The 14,031-nt window shown below is 43.6% G+C and overlaps 1 protein-coding gene across 3 annotated transcripts in view; it reads left to right on the top strand.

The window, feature by feature from the left end:
- Positions 1–4,543: 4,543 nt before the first annotated feature.
- The window catches only part of CSNK2A1 (casein kinase 2 alpha 1), a 74,104-nt gene continuing 64,616 nt past the window's right edge, over positions 4,544–14,031 (top strand). The window contains exon 1 of one of the 3 annotated variants that reach the window (XM_017515242.2): positions 4,544–4,693. The gene's annotated coding sequence lies outside the window, so the exon portion shown is untranslated. The remainder of the gene's footprint in view (positions 4,694–14,031) is intronic. The other 2 variants (XM_017515261.2, XM_017515272.2) reach the window with 2 other exon arrangements.

Here is a 14,031-nt window from a genome sequence, read left to right as displayed (position 1 = left end):
GACTGGGCGCAGCAGCTCGTGCCTGTAATCCCAGCACTTTGGGAGTCCAAGGCGGGCGGATCACCTGAGGTCAGAAGTTCGAGACTAGCCTGGCCAACTTGGTGAAACCCCATCTCTACAAAAATACAAAAACTTAGCCAGGCATGATGGCAGGCGCCTGTAATCCCAGCTACCGAGGGAAGCTGAGGCAGGAGAATCACTTGAAAACAGAAGGCAAAGGTTGCAGTGAGCCGAGATCACGCCACCGCACTCCAGCCTGGGAGACAAGAGCGAAACTCCATCTCAGAAAAAACTGTTTTCTGACCAAACTACTGTTGTCTCTTGCTTCGTATTATATAACAGAATGTCAGGGCCAGATTTCTATCTCAGGACATAATACTATCCTCATTCTTTTTAATGGTTTTGTCACTTGCTGTGTGACATTGGACTAGTTGTTTAACCTCTCTGAGACTTGGTGTGCTTAATCTCTAAAATGGGGACTAAAAATGTACTGTCGTACTGGGTGGGTGTGGTGGCCTGTACTCCCAACACTTTGGGAGGCTGAAACAGGCAGATCATGAGGTCAGGAGATAGAGATCATCCTGGCTAACATGGTGAAACCCCCTCTCTACTGAAAATACAAAAAATTAGCCAGGCATAGCGGCAAATGCCTGTAATCCCAGCTACTAGGGAGGCTGAGGGTAGAGAATCGTTTTAACCTGGGATGCGGAAGTTGCAATGAGGCGAGCTCCCACCCCTGCACTCCAGCCTGGGTGACAAAGAGAGACTCAGTCTCAAAATAAACAAACAAACAAACAAACAAATAAATAAAAATGTCCCGGCCACAGAGAGCTATTATGAGGATTAAATGAGTTAAAGGCATCTTGTACAGTGTCTGACACAAATTAAGTGCTCAAAAATGTTAGCTCTCATTGCTGTGAATAGCTCCATATCTGGCTGTACCATAATTTCTTTAACCAGTTCCATACCTATGGTCATTTATGTAATATAATGTTTTCAAAAGTGGCCACAACAGTTCCACCATCCTTATACACATGACTCCTTGCAATATGATTTGATGTTTTTCTCATGAAGAGATGGAATCTATTTCTATTCTCCTTGAATCTGAACTGGTCATGTGACTGTCTTTGATCAATGTAACGCAGTGAAATGACCCAATAGCATTTCTAAGCCTAGATCTGAAGAGATCTTCTGCTTTTGTTTTCTTTCTTTTGGAGGCCATCATGTGAGGAAGCCTGAGCTAGCTTACTGAAGAAGCAACATGGAGGAGAACCAAGGCACTCAAGCCAACAGCCCCAACCAACTGCCAAACAAGTGAATGAGGCTGTAGAGGACTAACCAGTTTGCTGGCCTTCTCACTTATGGCAAAAGTGACAGTAAGCCAGGAACGACCACTTAGAGCAGAAAAGAGCTGTCCTGGCTGAGACATGTCCAAACTGCCAATCCACACCACACAAACATAAAATAAATTATTGTTGTAAGACACTGTATTTTGGGGTGATTTTGTTAAGGAGCAATAGAAAGCTAATACACTTAGGTTCTTAGCGCAGTGATTAAGACTTTTGCCTGTAATCCTAGCACTTTGGAGGCCAAGGCAGGAGAATTGCTTGAGCCTAGTAATTCAAGTCCAGCCCTGGCAACATAGCAAGACCCCATCTGTACAATAATAACAGTAATAATAAATTTAAAATGAGCCAGGCATGGCGGTGCATGTCTGTAGTCCCAGCTACTCAGGAGGCTGAGGTGGGAGGATTGCTTAAGCACAGGAGTGCAAGGTTATAATGAGCTATGATCATGCCACTGCACTCCAACCTGGACAACAGAGCAAGAGCCTGTCTAAAAAAAAAAAAAAAAAAGAGAGAGAGAGAGAAAAAGACTCTAATGGCCCAGGTTGAAATGCAGGCTCCATCTCTGGTATGTGACCTTGGACATGGCCTGGGATCTCTGTGAACCTGAGTCTCCTCATTTGTACAGTGGGATACTTTCGGTTTCTACCTCATTAGGTTGACATGAGGATTAAGTGAGATCATGAACATTCAGTGTGTGGCACAGTGCAAATACTCTCAACATCTTAACAGTTGCTCTTGCTGCTGTTTGCAGAAAGACTAGCCTCAGAGCTGTGATGTGGCAGGTCAGGGAGAGTAAGAGTTAAGGATAAATGTTAAGTCCACAACTAGGTGAACACTGGGGATGGGAAGCCTTGTAAGACCGGAGACCTACACAAGTCTGGCCTGGCAGATGCAGGAGCTGGGGCTCAATAATGTCCTGCATGAGTATGAGGGGTTGTATATGTGTGCCCAGGTGAGCCCTCTGAATGAAGTCAAGGATAGAGGCCAGAACTTAGAAGAAGAATGAACTAATGCTGAGAGAGAGGCTGAGATCAGAAAGGCATGAAGGCTAAGCCCTGGGAAAAATCCTCACTACACTCAGGTGAAAACCCAGCTTCTTTTTCATGACCTGAATCCCCTGCCCACCTCTCCCACCATATTTCTTCCTCTTTTTCCCTTTATTTGCAGTGCTTCCGCCACCATGGCCTCCTTCTTCAAACTTACCATGCTCTTTCCTGCCTTGGGATGTTTACACTTACTATTCCCTTCTCAAAGGCATCTTCTGAACTCTCAAGCTAAAGTTCTTTATTTCACAGCTACTTGTCTTCTCCTTTCATAGCCCTTACCGTTATCTGAAATTACTTTGTTTATGAATTTGTTTACCTGTGCATGACTTGCTTCTCACTTTAGAAGGTGAGCTCCACCAGTGTATATCTTGCTCATAACACATCTCCAGTACCTAGCACAGTGTCTGGCTCATAGCAAATAAATGGTTGTGAGTTGAACAAATGTGAATATAGCTGGGAAAAAAAAGAAGCCACGAGAGCCAAAAATATATGTTCGAGAGGTAGGTAGAAGGGTAATCATTTCCTGGAAGATGACCTCCCAGAAACTTGAGGATCATCTTATATAACCTCCTCAGTCCACAAGTGGGGGCAATTGAGGCCCAGAGGTGAGGAGTCACCAGTTGAAGTACACCCAGAGAACAACTGTTGTGGGTTCCCAAGCAATTGGGATCAGATGTTACAAGCCTAACTAGCAGATGAGGCCCAGAGAAGGCCACACAGCCACCTCCCTAAGGCCATCACCATAAGTCTGCAGCCACCACCAGCCCTAACCCCACATGGGGAGGAGGTGCCTCTTTGGCAGCAGAGGTGCTAGTCAGCTGACAAACTGTGAAAGGAGGGCTGTGGAGAGTGGAGAGGCCTATTCCTGAGACAAGCAGCTATTCTGAGATAGCTAGGGATAATGGTTGGTACTGAAATAACCTGGCCTCCTCACCCTCGTTCCAGTGCTCACACCTCTGTCCCACCAGAGGTGAGACTAACACTCGAACTCCTTTCAGCAACAATTAGACGCCCCTCCTTTTAGCAGGGCCTGCAAAGGAGAGGTAGATCATCAGATGGAGCCCTGTCCAGTGGGGTCTCACAGTCTGGTGGAGGAGACAGACTAAGGTGCTCAGGCTACAGACTGATGGTGCCTGGGTTTGAGGGAGTTCAACAGAGAGAAGATCCCTAGAGGAAAGGATCCCTGAATTAATTCAATCGGCATACAGAAATTACCCAGTCCATGAGGTGACAGTAAGAGAAGTAACTGCCAGTAGAGGGAGGGAGGCAGCACAGCCAAGTTCCAGGAATTGTTTGCAATCTTAGTGGGTGGAAGCTTCAGGAATTTGAGACGAGAGTGGCCGACCAGGAGGCTGGAAAGGAGGGTTTGGCCAAATTATACAGGACCTTGAATGTCAAGTGAAGAGTTTGGGCTATCTTTGGTGCACAAAAGAGGTCCATGGGAGATTTTTGATGATGAGGAGACCATGATGAGCTTTGCATGGTAGAAAGTGCTCTGCAGCTGTTTTGGGGAGGTAGCTCGGGCAAGGAGAGCAGGGGTGGATAGCAAACAGAAGGGAAAAAACACTATATTGTGGATGCAGAGCTCTAGGCAGGACTCCTGCAGGAGGAAGGAATTGGGCCTCGGTCTCTTGAGAACTAGTATTCCCACTTCCCAAACTCCTGTGCCACGCCCTTCCTGGGGTCCAACTTTCATTCACTTCTTCCGAACTCCAAGTTCCAACAGAAAAACTGTCGCTGAAACCCTAATTTTAAACGAGGGGTCAAAGCAACAGAGACTTCAGCTCCCAGAATGCTTCACTCTTCAGCTCTGCAGGTCGCGCACGGTACTTTTCAAGAAAGGCGGGGCCAGCAGGGTGAAGTGCGGGAAATCTGGGTACCGCCATCGTAGCCTGGATCAAACCAACTGTTCACCTAGTGGGAGGTTCATGTTCTCTCTGTCGTCACTTGTTAACACCATTGAAATAAAGTGCGATTTACTATTGCAAGTCTCCTTATTCACCTTTGCGTTGAGAATTCCTTCCATTTTACATCCTAGGCCGGAACTGAATCCCTAAGGCTACAATAGGACATCCCAGCATGGCCGCACTCAGCGAGATTCCTCTAGGGGCGGAGTCGGAAACTGTCTTACTCCGCCTCCTGGTAGGAGGGGGTTTCCGTTTCCGGCAGCAGCGGCTGCAGCCTCGCTCTGGTCCCTGCGGCTGGGAGCCGAGCCGTGTGTCTCCTCCTCCGCCGCCGCCATATTGTCTGTGTGAGCAGAGGGGAGAGCGGCCACCGCCGCTGCCGCTTCCACCACAGGTACCTTGGGAGCCGCCAGACGAGGTCGTTGGAGGGTGGGGTGGGCCCAGGATAGGGCAGCGGAGCTTGGCCGCCCCTCAGGCTTTCAGCAGACTCTCGAGCGACCCGTCGCTTTCCCCTGCCCCCACCTTCACATATACACCAACCGAGGCCCCTGCAGCCCATCGGGGAGGCCCGGCGCCACCCCCCAGGGCGGAGGGCGAGGTTTGGGGGCAGAGGACTATGTGAGGGTGGGAACCGGCTGCCAGAGTCCAGCTTATTGCGGAGGAGAGGGCTGGACTGGGTGGGGACTAGGGGACAACTTGGAGGAGGGGGTCGTCCGAGGGGGAAGGGAGCTTGAGGGGTGGGGCCGCCGGGGGGTGCTGGGAGAGGGTGCAGAGGGAGTGGTGCCTGCTGGGTAGTGTGCGGTGAACCCTCCCGCGGAACTGGGCAGCTGGAGTAGGGGCCTTCCTAGGGTCCCTCTGGGCGGGGCTGAGCTTCCCACCTGCAGAGTGGGTGCGAAGTGGGGAGAACCCCAGGCGGGCTTGCTGGGGAGAAAGGGGGAAGGGACTAAGTCGTGGGGCAGAACGTCTGAGGTTGGAGTTAAGGACTAGTTAGGAGCCTGGATCGAAAAAGAGGTATGGAGAGAATGAAAGCCTGGCTAAGAGTATACATATGTTAGTTGGTGACCTTTTGAAAGAGTAGGACTTTTCAATTTTGTTTTTCGTTGTGTGTTTTTGCAGTGTTGGAACATTTCTAGATTAAGTAGGTGATGGGTGGAGCTTCTGTAGTTTGTTTTGGGGAAGCGAAGTCAGGGTCGGGAGAAGTTGCATCTTGGCTGTTGCTTTGTGTGGAGGAAGAGTTCTGAAAAGGAGGCGACAAATTATTTGGGAAGACTTGATTACCTTTCAACTGTTTAATTCTACGAGAATGGGATGTGGGGAGAGGAAATGAAAACTAGGAAGGGATGATTTTTTCCAAGAATTGGAGACTTCATTTCATCTAAGGAGTTCAGTATAGGCCAGTGGTTAAAAACCAGACTGCCTAGGTACTCAAGTATCAGGGCCATTGCCACTTAACTGTGTGACCGAAACTCTCTAAGCTTCAGTTTTCCTGTCTGTAAAATGGGGATGATGGTATTTCCTAGGTTATGAGTTTATGGAGAGGAGTAAAGAAGACAGTTTGTGTCAAGTGCTTACTACAGTGTCTGGCAGGTAGTAAGTGCCTGGTGGCTTTTACCTGTTACTGTAAAGGGACTAGCTGGTATATTTGGGACTCTTCTGTTCTAAGTAAAATTTATAGTCAAGAATTTGACTGTAGACAGGGCCTTAGAATATTATCTTCATAGTTGTAGGGTTTTGTTGTAAGTCATTTGGCTTTACTGGCTTGGTGGACCTGGGGCTGAAAGTCCAGTACCAGCACCAGCTCTCCTCCGTGGTATTCTCAAAAGTTCACCTGCAGTCTTAGCAGGGCATATTTGTCCTTCTGTGACTTTGAAATACTTGGCTTTGGCTTGCAATTGGGGGAGGGTGTGTGACTTGAAGAAAGAATGAAAGATTGGAAATTTGCTTAGATTGATTAATCAACTGATTACAAAATTAGGTCACCCTGAAGTGACTTTTCTTTAACAACAAAAAAATGCCTAGTTATGTCCTCTTTTGTGGAATACAGAGAAGAGAAATACACATTTAAGGAGGAGCATAGGTTAGCTTCTATGTAGTTATGGGTGAAGTGCCTTGCAATCTGAGGATGAAAGAGGTGGCAACACCTTTTCCATAGTGTGTGTTTAGTTCCTTTGCCTACTCATCCAGAGTGAGTCCTTGGTTTTACTATTGTTTCTATCTCTGAACATACACCTCTGTGTCACATAAGTAAAGACATATGTATAAATACTTCATGTAAGTAAAATATATACACCTTTATTTCACACTCGTTTAAAGAAAGGGATGATTTTCTGTAGGAAGTGAATTTAAACGCTTCCATAGGACTGGGATTTGTAGTAGGTAAAATGACATCTACCTCTTCCCAAGGTGTCCATACCTTAATCCCCAGAATCTGTAACTATCCTCTGTTACATATGTTACATGGCAAAAGGAACTTGGCAGGTGTAATTAAGGTTAAGAATCTGAAAATAGAAAAAATTATCCTGGATTTTCTGGGTGGGCCAAATCTAATCGCATGAGTCCTTGAAACCCTAATTTTAAACGAGAACTTTGTCCAGCTGAGGTCAGAGCAATGGGCAGAAAAGGAAATCAGAGAGATTTGAAGCATAAGAAGGACTCTATTTGCCTTTGTTGGAGAGGACCACATGGAAAGGTCCCCAGAGAAGGAATATGGGCAGCCTCTAGTAGCAAAGACCAATTCCCGCTGACAACCAGCAAGAAATGGGGACCTCAGTCCTGCAACCAGAAGGAACTGAATTTGGCCAATAACCTGATTGAGCTTGGAAGTTAATTTTTTCCCAGAGTTTCCTTGAGACACCTTGATTTTTGGCCTCATGAGACCCTAAACAGAAGAGCTAGCCAAGCCCACCCAACTTCTGACCTACAATAACTGTGACATAATAAACTTGTGTTATTTTTAGCCCCTACATTTGTAGTAATTTGTTACAGCAGCAGCAGAACACTAGTATCAATTTTGGTACCAGGAGTGGGGTACTATTACCTAAAAATGGAAGTGGCAGTGGATAAAGAAAGGTTAGAATAATTTTGAGGGGCATGATAGAAAAGGCCTAGAACATGGGAGGATTGCTTGAGGCCAGGAAGTCAGGGCTTCAGTGAGCAGTAATGGCACCACTGCACTCCAGCCTGGATGGCAGAGTGAGACCCTGTCAAAAAAAGAAAAAAGAAGTGGCAGGGTGTGGTGGCTCATGCCTGTAGTCCCAGCACTTTGGGAGGCCGAGCAGGCAGATCACAAGGTCAGGAATTTGAGACCAGCCTGGCCAATATGGTGAAACTCCATCTCTACTAAAATTACAAAAATTAGCTGGGTGTGGTAGTGTGCACCTGTAATCCCAGTTACTCCAGAGGCTAAGGCAGGAGAATCGCTTGAACCTGGGAGCAGAGTTTGCAGTGAACCGAGATTGTGCCACTGCACTGCAGCCTGGGCCACAGAGTGAGACTCTTGTCTCAAAAAAAGAAAGAAAAAAAAGGCCTGGGACAGATTTTTAGTAGTAATATGGATGTTAATGACTCTGCTAGAGAAGGCTCAGACAGAAGTGAGGTCTTCCTTATTGGAAACTGGCAGAAAGGGGATCCTTGTTACATAGTAGCAACTAAGTGTAGCAGAATCCTTATGCTGTGGTCATATGGAAAGCCAAATTTGTAAGTGATGAACTTGTGTATTTAGCTGATATTTCCAAGCAAAGTATTAAAGGTGCAGCCTGGTTTATTTGTGAATGTGAACTTTAATGGCTTGAACCCCTGTGAAATTTTTGCATAGCTCATTAGGTTCTTGAGAATTTTATGGTAACATAAACAATTCTAGTTTGGATTGAAAGAGAAAGTGCCAGGCATGGTGGCTCATGCTTGTAATCCTAGCACTTTGGGAGGCTGAGGCGGGTGGATCACCTGAGGTCAGGAGTTTGAGACCAGCCTGGCCAACGTGGTGAAACCCCATCTGTACTAAAAAAAATTAGCCAGGTGTGGTGGCACTCGCCTGTAATCCCAGCTACTTTGGAGGCTGAGGCAGGAGAATCGCTTGAACTCAGGAGGTGGAGGTTGCAGTGAGCTGAAATTATGCCACTGCACTCCAGCCTGGTCGACTGAGTGAGACTCCGTCTCAAAAAAAAAAAAAAAAAAGAAAGTAATAGGGCTGTTGGACCCCCCAAATTCTGATAGGAAGCAGGCTGATAAAACTACTCACATGTGAATGTGTTGCTTTCCATAAAAAAAGAAGGGTGACTCAGACGGAGATAGAAAGGAGAGCTTAGTCGGATGGAGCTAAAAGCTGGAGAGGATTTTTCCCAGGCTTTGAAATGGAATGGAGATACCCGAGATTTTGAAACTGCTTTGGACCCTTGGCTCTGTTTTCTTTTACATTTTACCCATTTGAACTGGAATTCTGTTAACTGTTATTCTATATCTGTCCCACAATAGTATGTTGGGAGCAGAGAACTTGTTTAGTAATTTTGCCCCATGAGTTGAACCTCATGCACACCTGAATAGATGAATGAGATTTGGGACTTTTGAAATAATGAGCTTTAGATGGAAAACCTTTGGGACCTTAGGATGGGAGGATGTATTTTGCATTTGGGAGAGAGGCGAATCCTTGGAATCCAGAAGGCAGACTGCAGTAGGCAGAATGGCTCCCCTACGATTTCCGTACTATAAACCCCGGAACCTGAATATGTTATGTAGCAAAAGAGACTTCATAGATTTAATTGAAGTTAAGGATCTTAATTAAAATGGATAGATTATTTTGGATTTTCTGGGTGGGTTTGTTCTACTCACATGAGCACTTAAAAGCAGATAACTTTTTCAGGCTAGTGTCAGAGATGAAGCAGAAGGGGAAGTCAGAGATTTGAAGCATGGTAAGGATTCAACATGCTGTTACTGGAGGGGGCCAGATGAAAAGCATGAGAGAGAGAATGCAGGCAGCCTCTGGTAGGAAAGGCCAGTCCCAGCTAATTACCAGCAAGGAAGTGGGAACCTCAGTCCTACAGCTATAAGGAGCTAAATTCAGCCAATAGCTTAAATGAATGTGGAAGGGGATTTTCCCCAGAGTTTCCAGCAGGGAACCAGCCCAGTGAATACCTTCATTTAGCTCTTGTGAGACCCGGTCAAATATGCTGAATTCTGTAACATAATAAATTTGTGTTGTTTTATTTGTGATAATTTGTTATGACAATGGAAAACAAATACAGGGGTTTTGCTGGTTTTATTTCAGAATCTTTGGGATATTATTTTTTAGAGAACAAAGATAGTAAAGATTCTACAAAGTAATTTAGTTCTGGAAGACTCCACAGAATAATGGTGTTGAGTGGAACCTGTGCCTCTTTCTTGATGTTTGAATATTATTATTGTCCTTAGATGCAGTTTGAAGGAGCTTGATGACCAGCTTGGTGAAATTTAGTTTCTGAACATCTAGGACATTGGTAGGATTTCTGTAAATTGGAGGTTCTTCCATATCTTGCATAAATGACATAATTTCTTCATTAATTTTTATTGACTTAATAAAACAATGGGCTTATATCACAGCCTTTTAAAGGTTTATTTCTTGTTTTTTAGAGGAGATGGAAATGGGTGATATATTTTTGTGAATTTGTAACTTTTCTCTCGTAGCTCCCGCCCCACCCTAGCTTAACTCAAAGTTGTAAGATCTTTTCTCCCTGTCATTGTTGAGGTTAAGAGTCAGATCTACAGAATTGAATTTCTAGCTTTTAAGAAGTCTTGTTTTTGTTCTTTAACAGCATCCTATTGATTGGATTCATAAAATATGAACTAATGAAACTTTACTCAGAGGATGAAGGAAATTAGACCATTTCTTCTGAGTTATTACGTGAATAGAAAGTTTATGACAAGATTAGCAGGGTATGGAAGACTTTATAGATTATGTTTGACTTTGGGTTTAGAGTAAGGGAAATTGGACCACATGAATTTTAGCTGATCTACCAAGATATCTCAGCCCTAGAGCTAGTCTAGAATCCTGGTCCAGCCAGTAGAGAGTCATGACTTTTGAACTATGTTCCCTGAGTACCACTGTCTTACCTAGGACAGCTTACTTTATCTCTCTGTGTCTGTTTTCTTCATGGGGTCATTGTCAGGATTAATTGAGATAATGCATGTAACATACTTAGCACAGTACCTAACACAGGAAATGCCTTCAAAATGTTAACTGTTGGCCGCACATGGTGGCTCACACCCGTAATCCTAGCTCTTTGAGAGGCTGAGGTGGGCGGGTCACTTGAGGTCAGGAGTTCAAGACCAGACTGGCCGACATGGTAAAACCCTGTCTCTACTAAAATTAGCCGGATGTGGTGGTGCGGGCCTGTAGTCCCAGCTACTCAGGAGGCTGAGGCAGAAGAATCACTTGAACCTCGGAGGCAGGTTGGTTGCAGTGAGCCAAGATCGTGCCAGTGCACTCCAGCCTGGGGGACAGAGCAGAACTCAGTCCCAAAAAAAAAAAAAGAAAGAAAGAAAGAAGGAAAAAGAAAAAATGTTAACTCTGTAATATTTATGGTAGCTCTTGACAACTGTGTGCATAAATATTACAGTATGATTTGTACAAGTTCAGACACTGAAAAGCAATATGAATTGCCATTGAATTAGGTAAGGGTTTAGTATTTTAAGGTAAAAAATAATGTGATACTTGATTTGAAATGAGAGACTGGATTTTGATCTGTCACAATTCATGGGAAACCTGGACCAGATTTGTTTCATGAGAGTATTAATGTGTTCTTATACCTAAATTTCTTTGAACTCCTGAGATGGATAATTTCAAAAGTAGCATATCATTTTGTTTCTTACAGAGAAATCTAGGCCAGCCAACTTTTCAAATGAAGATATTCCTCTAGGATTATTAAGGAAAAGTAGTTGCTGTCATTGTAACAAATGATGTATTTGCATTGGGTTATAGACAAATGGTAGTTTTCTTACGTTGAATGCTCCCAAGTAGAATTCAGCAGATCTAGTTGTTGGCCAGATGTACTTTTTTTTTTTTTTTTTTAGACATCTAGAAGTCAAAGATTGAGTTTTTTAAAAAGTTTAAGGTGAAAGACTGCCAGGAGTGGCATTTTAACTGGTTTCTACAAATTATTTCAGTCTTAGACATTTTAAAAAAAACCTACTTAGCAACAGTTGCTATGGTAGGCAAGCTTGTTTACATTAGTGATGATAATGTTTCTTTGCATAGAAAATACTGTATTATCAGAGGTGATGGTTTTATGGTTAAATACCAGGGTACAAGTTAGATTAATATTTTATAATATTGAGTGTGTGACATCTTAAATGCCCTTAAATTGGCTGCTCTTTTCTTTTTATACTTTCTTGTCTTGTGGGTTTTTCTGACAGGTTTTTATTAGCTGAAACATTTTAATTTGCTTGGAAAAGTGAACGCTTGGAATTTTCCTGAAGTTATGACTAATGCTTTAATGGGCATTTCTCAATTTAGCTATCTCATCAATGTTCTATAAATTTTAAGAAAGCTACCCCATTTAAAATGAATGGGTAAATTATTTTCCAAAAAATGTTATCATGTCATATCCAAAAGTACCAGATAGTCATTTTGGGTTATTGAATTCATTACCATTCAAAAGATGTTCATTCAACAGATCCCGAGTGCCTGCTACATTTCTGGCAGGTATTGTGCTAAAGATCTCCAAACTATCGCTGCCCTCCAAGCTCACAACGTAGTGACATTTTCTAATAATAGACATATCATACCACAACTTAGTAGCTTTTGGAGGTGTTTTCTTATAACTCCTATTTGCTTTGTATCTTAGGTACAGTTTCTGAAGCAGCTACAGAAATGGGAAGGGTGTAGAATAGAGAATTAACTGAGATTGCTGGGGGAGTGGGGGAAGACAGCAGGATAGTGGGAAAGAACCCCTACTTTGAGTTTGAGGGAGTTTACTTAACCTTTTCAAGTCTGGGAGTTCTTGCCTCTACAGTCGGGATAACAATTACTTTGGGCAACTTAGTAACCTTCAGTTTCTTCATCTGTAAAATGAGAATTAGTAGTACCTACCTTGGGATTTTTGTGAGGATTAGTAACTAGAGTGCCAGTTAGCGTTATTATTGAGGATTAAAGGAGAAAATTTATAAAACGTCTGGCATAGAGGTGTACAACATTAGTTCTTTCCCTTCCCTTTAGAGAAAACAATGTGTTTATTGCCAGTGCTGCTATTTTTCATTCTTTATTTTCATTTTCTGCTGCCAAGAGTTCTTACTTTTTTAATGACACTTTTGACCTGTACTTCCTGTTTCTAATGTAGCCTGCTGGGTGGGTGAGGTATGAATTACTGCTTAGGGGTGGATCAGTATGTAACTCACGCCCAGTGTAGATTACCTCAATTACTTGTGTGCAGTGTCTATTAGTTAGTCTTGGTGAGTCTAGGGTCCTTTTGCTTCTAGATAAAGAAAGTAATCTTCCCATCTCTGACTCAGGAAAAGGTCTAGCTTTGCTCACCTATAGACTTGTGCATATAGATCAGAGGTCTTACTCCCAGTGGTTCTTTGATCACAGTTTGGGAATTACTTGAATATTGTGTGTCAGAGCTATGTTTGGAGGAGGCCATCTCCTTGCATTAACATATTCTGTATGTCTTTCTCAGGTAATCCACTAACTTGCTTTCTTGTTTGCTCAGTATTATTAAGTGATAAACTGTAGCCAGACCAGGAACTTGTATTTATCAGCACTTTCAAACTTTTTTCTTCCTTTTTTTTTTTTTGAGATTGAGTGTCTATCCATTGCACAGGCTGGAGTGCCGTGGCGCAATCTCCGGCTCCTGGGAAACTGTCTCAGCCTCCCAAGAAACTGGGATTATAGGCGTGTGCCACCACACCTGGCTAATTTTTGTATTTTTATTAGAGACGGAGTTTTGCCACGTTGGCCAGGCTGGTCTCAAACTCCTGACCTCAGGTGATCCACCGACCTCAGCCTCCCAAAGTGCTGGGGTTACAGCTGTGAGCCACCACACCTGGCCAGTGTTTTTGTATTTATGATTATATAGAATGACTACAAATGGCCATCTACTTTGGAGTTGTCTACCTTTAAAAAAAAATGAAAATACACTATTGGCTAGCAATTAAAAGTATTCGGACATGTGTTTTGCTATATACTTTATTGTGAGAAGGTTATCAATGTCAAATAAAATGTTTTCATTATTTGCTTCTGTTTGTCTGTCTTCCTGACCAGTTCATTTTTCCTACTAGTGAAGCCATCTTGACCTGGGGTTTTCTTTATGGGTAGTTTTTAATTTTTTTTGTCGAGACAAGGTCTTACCATGTTGCCCAGTCTGCTCTCAAACTCCTGGACTCAAGCAGTCCTCTTACCTCTTACCTCAGCCTCCCAAAGTGCTGAGATTACAGACGCGAGTCACCGCATCTGGTCTGAAGAATTTTTAAACACCACAGCTAAGTTCCTGAGCATTCATCTGCAGCTACTTTGTTACACACAGTTGTTATCCTGGTGGTTTTTTTTCACAGCCATCTTTTAGGACTGTTTTTGGAAAACATTTATTACATTGACCTTCATACACATTCAAAACTTTAGGATTTGTTGCATCTGGAGCCCAACGCTGAGACCCACAGGAGCCACCAGGCCCCAGCCAGCATGGGGAACATGTGTCAGTTGCCTTCCTTTCTCCCCTCCGCAGCCACACAGAAAATCTTTTCCATCTCTTTTTTTTTTTTTTTTTT

This window comes from Cebus imitator, unplaced genomic scaffold, assembly GCF_001604975.1.
Source record: "Cebus imitator isolate Cc_AM_T3 unplaced genomic scaffold, Cebus_imitator-1.0 Scaffold18, whole genome shotgun sequence".
Classification (NCBI taxonomy): Eukaryota; Metazoa; Chordata; class Mammalia; order Primates; family Cebidae; genus Cebus; species Cebus imitator.
The sequence above is the reverse complement of the archived record's forward strand: the minus strand, read 5'-3'. Positions and strand labels throughout refer to the sequence as shown.